The sequence below is a fragment of the Spinacia oleracea genome, chromosome 6 (genome assembly GCF_020520425.1).
Source record: "Spinacia oleracea cultivar Varoflay chromosome 6, BTI_SOV_V1, whole genome shotgun sequence".
NCBI classification, from domain to species: Eukaryota; Viridiplantae; Streptophyta; class Magnoliopsida; order Caryophyllales; family Amaranthaceae; genus Spinacia; species Spinacia oleracea.
In genome coordinates, this window is record NC_079492.1 from 17,707,441 (window position 1) to 17,717,202 (window position 9,762).

The window sequence follows — 9,762 nt, forward strand, 5'->3', positions numbered from 1 at the left end:
CGATTCTTGCTTAGATATACGCCATGTGACATGGGTAGATGGCCTCTCTTGGCTTCCATCATATTGAACCTAGCTAGCACTTTGTCAATGTAAGTGCTTTGGCTTAGTCCAATCATCCTTTTAGATCTATCCCTATAGATCTTGATGCCCAATATGTACGTACTGTGCCTCTCCTAAGTCCTTCATTGAGAAACACTTCCCGAGCCAAGTCTTTACAGACTCCAACATAGGAATGTCGTTTCCAATAAGCAGTATGTCGTCAACATACAAGACTAGGAATGCAATTTTACTCCCACTGACCTTCTTGTATACACAAGATTCGTCCTGATTCTTGATGAAGCCAAACTTATTGAATGCTTCATCAAATCGTTTATTCCAACTCCTTGATGCCTGCTTTAGTCCGTAGATGGACTTCTTAAGCTTGCATACCTTTCCTTGGTTCTTTTGATCGACAAAACCCTCCGGCTGTGTCATGAACACAGTCTCTTCAAGAACACCGTTCAAGAAGGCAGTTTTGACATCCATTTGCCATATTTCATAGTCATGAAAAGCGGCAATCGCAAGGATTATCCGAATAGACTTAAGCATCGCGACTGGAGAAAATGTTTCATCGTAGTCTACGCCGTGAACTTGCCTGTAACCTTTTGCTACCAATCTAGCCTTGTATATGTATACAATTCCATCTTTGTCTTTCTTCAAGTTGAAGACCCATTTGCATCCGATAGGTGTGAACCCATCCGGCAAATCAACCAAATCCCAGACTTGATTTTCAGACATGGAGTCTATTTCAGATTGCATGGCCTCTAACCATTTTGTGGAGCTTGGGCTCGTCATAGCTTGCTTGTAAGTCAAAGGTTCATCACTATCCAATTTGAGAACGTCTAAGTTTTCAGTCAAGAGGACGCCTGTCCATCTGTCCGGCTGAAAAATAGTTCTATTTAACCTACGAGGGGCAACAACGTTTTGAGGAACTACTCCCACTGGCTCTTCTAAAGACCTTGGAGGTTCATCAACTTGAACTGCTTTTAAAGAGTTCTGAGTTCGTTGTTCGTCTCGAATCTCTTCGAGGTCTATTATTCTCCCACTTGTCAATTTGGAAATATGATTTCTTTCCAAAAAGACACCGTCACGAGCAACGAATACCTTGTTGTCTGACTTGTTGTAGAAGTAATACCCCATAGTTTCCTTTGGATACCCAACGAAGAAACATTTGTCAGATTTAGGTTGTAGCTTGTCCGAAATTAATCGCTTGACATATGCTTCGCAACCCCAAATCTTCAGAAAAGACAACTTTGGAAGTTTCCCAGTCCATAATTCGTATGGAGTCTTTTCTACAGCTTTTGGGAGCACGATTCAGTGTGAGTGCTGCAGTTTGCAACGCATGTCCCCAAAACTGTAAAGGAAGTTCGGCCGGACCCATCATTGACCTGACCATATCGAGTAAGGTCCTGTTTCTCCGTTCCGACACTCCATTCCATTGAGGTGTCCCCGGAGCAGTCAATTCAGAAAGAATACCGCATTCTTTTAGATGGTCATCAAACTCGTGGCTAAGATATTCACCTCCTCGATCCGATCTTAGAGCTTTGATTTTCTTGCCATGTTGATTCTCTACTTCATTTTGAAATTCTCGGAATTTCTCAAACGATTCAGACTTGTGCTTCATTAAGTAAATATAGCCATATCTACTGAAGTCGTCCGTAAACGTTATGAAATAGCTGAACTCACCTCTAGCTTTCATACTCATGGGCCCACATACGTCCGTATGTATTAGCCCTAGTAGTTCGCTTGCTCTTTCTCCCACCTTTGAGAAAGGTTGCTTTGTCATTTTGCCAAGTAAACAGAATGATTCTAGAATTCCTTTCCGTTGAAGTAATTCCATGCGCTTTATGTTTATATGGCCTAATCGACAATGCCACAGAAATGTGAGATTCGAATCACCAGTTTTAGCCTTTTTGGTATTTATGTTATAAATGTGTTTGCTCGTATCTAGCACGTAAAGACCGTTTTCTTGTTGTGCTGAACCATAAAACGTTCCATTCAAAGCAAAAGAACAACTATTGTCTTTAAATTGAAAACTAAAACCTTTAGAATCCAAACTTGAAACGGAAATGATGTTTCTGGTGATACTAGGAACATAGTAACAGTTTTCTAGTTCCAAAACAAACCCACTAGGCAAAGAAATAAAATAAGATCCTACGGCTAATGCAGCAATCCGTGCTCCATTTCCCACGCGTAGATCCATCTCGCCTTTATCAAGCTTTCTACTTCTCCTTAGTCCCTGTGGATTGGAACATAAGTGTGAGCCACAACCAGTATCTAATACCCAAGAAGTAGAATTAGCTAGATTACAATGTATAACATACATACCTGAAGTAGAAGCAACGTTCCCGTTCTTCTCATCTTCCTTCTTCTTCAAGCAATCCCTCTTCCAATGCCCCTTCTTCTTGCAGTAGAAGCATTCAGAGTCGGCAGGAGAACGAGTCGCCCTTTTCTGTTTACGAGAACCGGCGCCATTGGACTTGGATGAGGGCGAAGCCTTGCCCTTACCCTTCTTGCCCTTGTTCTTGCCTAATTTCTTGAAGTTCTTGCCCTTACGCACCATAAGCATATCATGCTTATTCTCTTGCTTGAGCGTCTTTTCAGCGGTTTTCAGCATGCCGTGAAGCTCAGTAAGAGATTTCTCCATGCTGTTCATGTTGTAATTCAACTTGAACTGATCATAGCCATTATGAAGCGAATGGAGAATGATGTCAATAGCCATTTCATTTGAGACGTCAGAATCTAGAGCTCTCATGTTCTCAAAGAGTCCAATCATTTTAAGAACATGTGGGCTCACTGGTTCTCCTTTCTTGAGCTTAGTCTCAAGGATCAACCTCTGAGTCTCGAATCTTTCGATTCTGGCTTGGTCCTGAAACATGTTCTTCAACTCCGAGATGATTTGGTAAGCATCCGAGTTAATGAACGTTTTCTGAAGTTCAGGAATCATGGATGCAAGCATCACACATTTGACATCCCTGTTGGCCTGAATCCAACGATTAAGGGCAGCTTGAGTTACCTCCGGCCCAGCCTCTTCCGGTAACTCTTCCTCAAGGACATATTCTTTTTCCTCATGCATAAGAACTATTTGTAAGTTCCTTTGCCAGTCGAGGAAATTGTTGCCATTCAACTTCTCTTTGTCGAGAATTGAACGCAGGTTGAAAGTGTTATTGTTTGCGGCCATTTTTGATTACTACAATCGAAAAGAATTTGCAATAAATAACCATTCATACAATTCAATAACTTTGAAATAAAAGCAAACATGCAATCATTAAAGCTATTAAAAAAAATTTCTTTCATGCAAAAAGCAAAAACATGGTCCTAAATGAATGAAACGATTCCAAGACCCCAAAAGTCCTAAATCCTTAAGCACCTTTAGCATGTCTTAAGTAGTTTAAGATTTTAGGTAAGCAAAACCTATTGCTAGTAATCTCCAAATTACTCTTTGGTTAATAAATTAATGCCATAATTTATCCCATTGCCACAACTTAATGCCATTGTTGTTTGAGTTGTAACCACAATCAACGTGCTCCTTTAGGACGCCTTACCACCTAAGTCAACTAAAATAGCACCTCGCTTTAGCGTAAACCTACTATCTTAGATCCCTAGATTTTTGTAAGTGTTGATTTGGAAGGCAATTTTTAAAACTCAATATTACTTGGACCTAGTTGTTTCTATGTTGGTTCGATTATTTAGTGAACTTAAAACTAATCGATTCATAGGAAACAACCTGTTCATGCAAAGCATACATACATTCATACATTCACACATAATATATATATTAAATTGCATAAATAATTGGTGATCTAGTATGGCCCAAAACTTCTTGTCTTGAAGCATCCAATCTTCATCACCTCCTTGTTAGCTTGGCATCGTCTTGAATCTTCGTTAAAATGCTAACTTAAAGTTCTAAACTAGAAATACTTGAAAATAATAAATTACATCAAAATTTCCATGGTACGCAGACCATATTTAAAACTTTACATTCAAAGACAGAACGGTGCGCAGACCGTATTTAACTATCCTAAATTTGGCCATACTAGTCACTTGGAGTACCTGCATTGCATAAAATATATATTCTACGCATTCACCCATTCGTATGCTAAAACGAATGGCCCATGTTAATATGCAAGTATTTACGTGAATTAATTAAAATTCACGTTCACATAAATGCGTCCTAAAAGATTAATCAATTTCCAAATTATTAATCCTTAGACTTTATTCTAATTAAAATTGAATTTAATTAAAATAATGCGACCTACGAAACAATTAAAATAATTATTTCATTTTAATTTCATTTAGTGGCTCCCACTCAAACCAATAATTATTCCGGATAATTAATTATGAAATATTGAATTAAAACTCGCGGCCCGGCCCAAGCAAATAAAATATTAAATTAAATATCCTGTTGGCCCAACTAATTAAACGATTCAAAAAAAAGTTCAATTAAACGGCCTAGGCTTGCGCCCAGCCCGTCGTGCGAGAGGCCCAAGAGCACACGAGCACTGCCCGCGCGCCCCAGCCCATCGTGCGAGAGGCCCAAGAGCACACGAGCACTGCTCGCGCACCACGCCCCATCGCTCGCGCGCACTCTCTCGCGCGCACGCATCGCGTACCCGCAGCCTAGCTGCCCCTGCGCTGCGTGTGTGTTGTGAGTCGAGTGTGCTGGACGTCGCAAGCCTTGTGCTTGCTTCGTCGCAGCCCCGCAAGCAACATGCCTGCCCCTTCCTTGCCTAGCGCGCACGAGGCACGCAGCCTTGTGCTGCTGCCCGTGTCGCATGGTGCGGCGAGCACAATGGCCTCGTTTGGCTCGACGAGCCATACTTCCATCATGCCCATGTTCATGTTTTTGGTTCGTAAAACGGACCAACTTAATTAAAATTAAATTTAATTCACGAACTTGCATTAATTTTATTTTTCAAAAAGGTTACGATTTAATTTTTGAAAAACAACAATTTTTAACGATTTAATAAACTTTAACGACAATCCAATTTCGTAAAATTAATAAATCAAGGGCTAACAATATTCAAACTTTTAAGAACGACCGAATCAACTTTAAAGTTTGAAATTTTAAATAATGAAATCCGAAACTTTATATTGTTCATAAACAATTAAATTTCAGATTATTAATAATTTGGTTTAAGTGCGATTAAAATTAACGAAACCATTCAAAATTTTAATCCAATAATTTTTTAAATTAGCCACTGACCCATGAAATTATACCCCCTTCCCCAATTAACCGAATTATTAATCCAAAATTAATTAAAATTCAATTAGGGTTGTAAATTTTACGAATTGGGGAAAGGCAAAATTAGGGTTTATACTTATTGGAAAAATCTGAAATTTTTACCATAGATCAAGCATGTACCCAGAAACATTGTGTCAAAATTTCACGCAATTCCTAGTAGTTTAGGTCGACCTTTTAATTGAATTACTGTCCGACGCATTTAATTTTTAATAAAAAATTAACAAAAACGCCCAAAAACTGATGCTTCGAGCCCTATTTTCGCAATTCTATTCTCATGAGTTGATCTTAGAAAATCGTTTTCCATCAGATTAGGGTTTTAAAAATCGAAAAAGCGAATATTTTTGATTTCGGAACTGCCAATTTCGCAATTAATCCAATAATTCGAAAAAATTCCGAAAAATCAACAAAAATTCCAAAAATTTCGACAATGCAAAAACAATAATAATCATGCTAATTCATGCTTTGAATACATAAGGCTCATGATACCACTGTAGGGGAATACAGTTAAACATAATAACATGTGCGGAACAATCCCCAAAGCCAGGAAACATGTATAAAACACATATTAAGCATACTTACATTCGAAGCGTGTTTTCCACAATAATCCGTCAACGAACATGAACAAAGAACTCCAATTGTCGTTCCTCTACTTGGTTCACCGACACGATCAGATCCGTCTTGATAATCGTAGCTTAGATAATTAATCAAGATACTTTGCTTTTGGGAAGAACTCACTTTGGAGGCACAGAGAGAATTAGGGTTCTCTGTGTCTCTAGGGTTTTGAGTAATCTGAATTGTGATTGCCGTAAGTTGGAAATTCGGTCATAAGGTTATTTACATAACCTTACTAACCGACCAAGCCCGGAGGCAAGGCCGGCTAGCAAGCTACGCGTGAGACAAGCACAGCGCGCTGGGCCATGGGCCTCGCTGATGTGGCTGTGTCGCTGCATAGGCCCGCGCACACGCGCTGCCGTGTTGCCTTGGCCCTTGCTTGCTCGCCTAGCGCGCGCCCATGGGCCTTGAGTGCTTCGTGCACTCGGCTCGTGGGCCGCTCTTCGTATTCGCGTTTAATATATTTCCGATATATTATTTATCGTTTGGTATACGATGAATGACCGTCGTACGATACGATTTATTCGTTTCGCCTAGCTTACGAATATTCGCGATACGATATACGATTCCGATGCAAGGTCGTATCGTATAATACGTTTCCAACTTAAATCCCGAAAAGCTATTAAATGAATTTCCGATTCATTTAATCCGGTGATCTGTTACGTGTCATTGGTGTGACCTTGTAGGTTCAGTCAAGAGTAAGTTGTGAGTTCAATATCCATTAGAACTCACTGATCGGAAGCATTGCTCCAGCTAGCTGTTCCGATCACTTGATCTCACTGAATTAATTATTCGCAATTAATTTGAACCTTGGTATTAGACTTAATGCACCTTGGGTGAAGGACATATTTCCTTCAGGAAAGGAGTGGAAATATGCTCGAATCAGGCCCGTGCGATCGCACAGGAATTCAATGCGTTCGCACGGGTCAGCAGACTTGGCCTTAAAGTCAATCTGGTCGTGCGACCGAGTTCCAGAAGTGTGCGTTCGCATGAAATCGCAAAAACGATGCAGGAACTTTTAAGGATTTCGTGCGATCGCACCAGGTTTTAGCCCGCTCGCACTGATTTTTTGTGTGCTCGCACGGAATTTCCGTGCGAGCACATGAAGAATTTTGAATATTTTGGCTAAGTCAAGACCATGCGATCGCACGGATTATCAACCCGTTCGCACCATGCGAAGAAGAGAATCGTCGCTGAGAACGGTCGCACGGATCTGGGGCACGTTCGCACCGATGCGATCGCACCTGGGTCTCCGCGATTGCATCGCTGCGGGTTGACCTTTCCGAGTTTAAATTTCTATTTTCTTAGGGGTTGTATAAATAGAATTTTCATTTTTATTATTTGAAAACTAATTTCAGAAACAGAATTTTAAGAAGTTTTAGAAAGTTTGCTCTTCAAGCTTAGTTTTCTAGAGAGAGAAACTCCATTGCTTTATTTTAATTCAAGTTCTTAGTTCTTTGTTCATGCTATTTTCTTATTGTTCTTTGATTGTTCTTCAACTTCTTGAATTCCTCTTTGCTTTGATTTTAGTTTCATTGATTCTCAATTCTTTAATTGATTTTGCAATTCAATGCTCAAATTCTTGATTCTTTCCTTCTACTCCTTCAATTACATGATTGCTTGCCTAGAATTCATGAATTTCCTGGTTTCAAGTATGTCTAGTGAGTAGATTTAGGTTAGGGAAAGGGGAGAATCTAGGGGCTTAATTAGGGGAAATTGATGGTTGAATGTTGATTGATTGATGTAATTAAATTTGATTTAGTGATAGGATATCCATGACTAATTGAGCAGTAGTTGTAAATACTAGTTGATTGGAATTGATTGGATTGCATAGCTTAGGTTTGGCAAGACATTGTGAGCCTATTTTGTGCAAGTGAATGGTGGTTCCTATTATATGCAAGTTTATCTAGTTTAGGATTAGGCGAAAGCTCTTCCATAGATTAGATGCTTCGCGTGCTCCATCCGAGAGGTGGCGAGTACGTCGTTAGATTCCATTCCCCTATGCACTAAGTCATTGCATCATCATGATTTCTTGATTGTTAGATCGTTTCCCCCAATTCCCTAGGCTATCCCCGACTCCTTAAATTTCCCTATATTGTTTATTTCCTTGATTTGATTAGCTTAGTTTTCTTAGGAATTAATTCAAACCAACTCTTGTCTAAACTAGCTTAACGCCTTGACTGAATGCACACTGTTTCTATGGGATGATCCCTATACTTGCCGCTATAGCAATATAGCCGGTTAGTTAGTGGTTTATAAATTTTGTTTGGTCGGGTGGTTTTCTTTTCAACGACGGAAAAACACCCTATCAAAATGGCGCCGTTGCCGGGGAACGGTTGTTGTTATTGAGTTTTGTTGAGACTAGTTTACCATTAGAAAAATACAAAAATATTGCATTCTTGTTTGCTTTCTTTTCCTTTGCAATACTCACGTGTTTCTTTGAGTTTGTATGCTTGATAGAGGTCGATCACGTCAAAGGTCTCTCCATCCTCTTGACCTTGAATTGGAGAGGACACTAAGGAGATTAAGGCGCGTTCGAACTCGCTCGTCAAGCCACAACCGGTTTGAATCCTTGAGTGTAGGCGTGGAACAAGAAGAAAGTGAGCAAACCTTTGAAACCATGGCGCTCCCGGTCAAGAATTTGGGCATACCAGGAGCATTTGAGGCAACATGTGGTATCCAAGCTCCCACAACCAATGCTAATAACTTCGAAATCAAACCCGCTTTGATTAACTTGGTTCAAAGCCATCCTTTTTGTGGGAAGAGCAACGAGTCACCACACGAGCACCTAAAGCAATTCAAACATTATTGTGATACAATCAAACACAATGGTGTGACTTCGGACTGTGTGCGGTTGACTTTATTTTGTTTCTCTCTTCTTGGGCGAGCTAGCGATTGGCTTGACAAGGAGGTCAAGACAAATTCACTTTGCACTTGAAACGAGGCGACTAGCGCGTTTTTGAGCAAGTTCTACTCTCATGGAAAGACGGCGGAATATCGCCACAAAATTCAATCATTTGAGCAAAAGCGGGATGAATCGCTTTTTGAAGATTGGGACCGATTCAAAGAATACCAAAGGGAGTGCCCTCACCATGGGATCCCTAATTAGTGGTTAAACCTTCTACTTGGGATTGAGCCCAACCTCCAAGACAAGTCTAGATGCGGGGGCGGGTGGTCCCATCATGAACAAGACCGAAGATCAAATCGAAGAGATAATTGAGGATGTGGTCCAAAATTATTAAGCCACGTTGGTGCAAGGGACTATGATGGCAAGGGTAGGAATGATGATGGTAAAGGGTCGGTATATGCTATGGAGCAAGCAAGGATCATTGAGAAGCTTAGCTCGAGATTGGAAAAGCTAGAGAGTACACCAAGTCAACCACCATCACCATCAACAATCCCACCGCCTACGGCTACTCTTCTCACCAAGGGGAAGAGCAAGGTTAGTTCCTATGACACAATGCCTCCGGGCACATTTTTTTGTGATAATTGTAAAGACTATGGTCATTTCCCTAATGCTTGTCCTCTGGTGCATAATGTGTCTTATGTGGATTATGGCCCTTCTTGTGAAGGTGATTTTGATATGGAATATGCCCATGCTTTGAATGAGAGGTCTAGAAATGATAACCCCAATAATCAAAACTTTGCTAGGCAAGCACCTAGAGGGCCCCCTATGTATGGATCCTACCAAGGATATGGCCAAGGAGGTGGGTATGATAGTCAAGGCCGAGGTGGCTATAGAGCGCAAGGCTATCAAGGCCAAGCACCCTATGGTCAATCTCATGGTCTTGGCAATCAAGCCCAATACAATCAAGGTAGTTATAATCTGAAGGAAATATGTCCTTCACCCAAGGTGCATTAAGTCT

At 40.5% G+C, this 9,762-nt stretch overlaps 1 pseudogene; it reads right to left on the reverse strand.

Annotated features, from left to right (window-relative positions):
- Positions 1-8,894: 8,894 nt before the first annotated feature.
- Positions 8,895-8,995, reverse strand: LOC130464585 (uncharacterized; annotated as a pseudogene).
- Between the last annotated feature and the right edge of the window lie 767 nt (positions 8,996-9,762).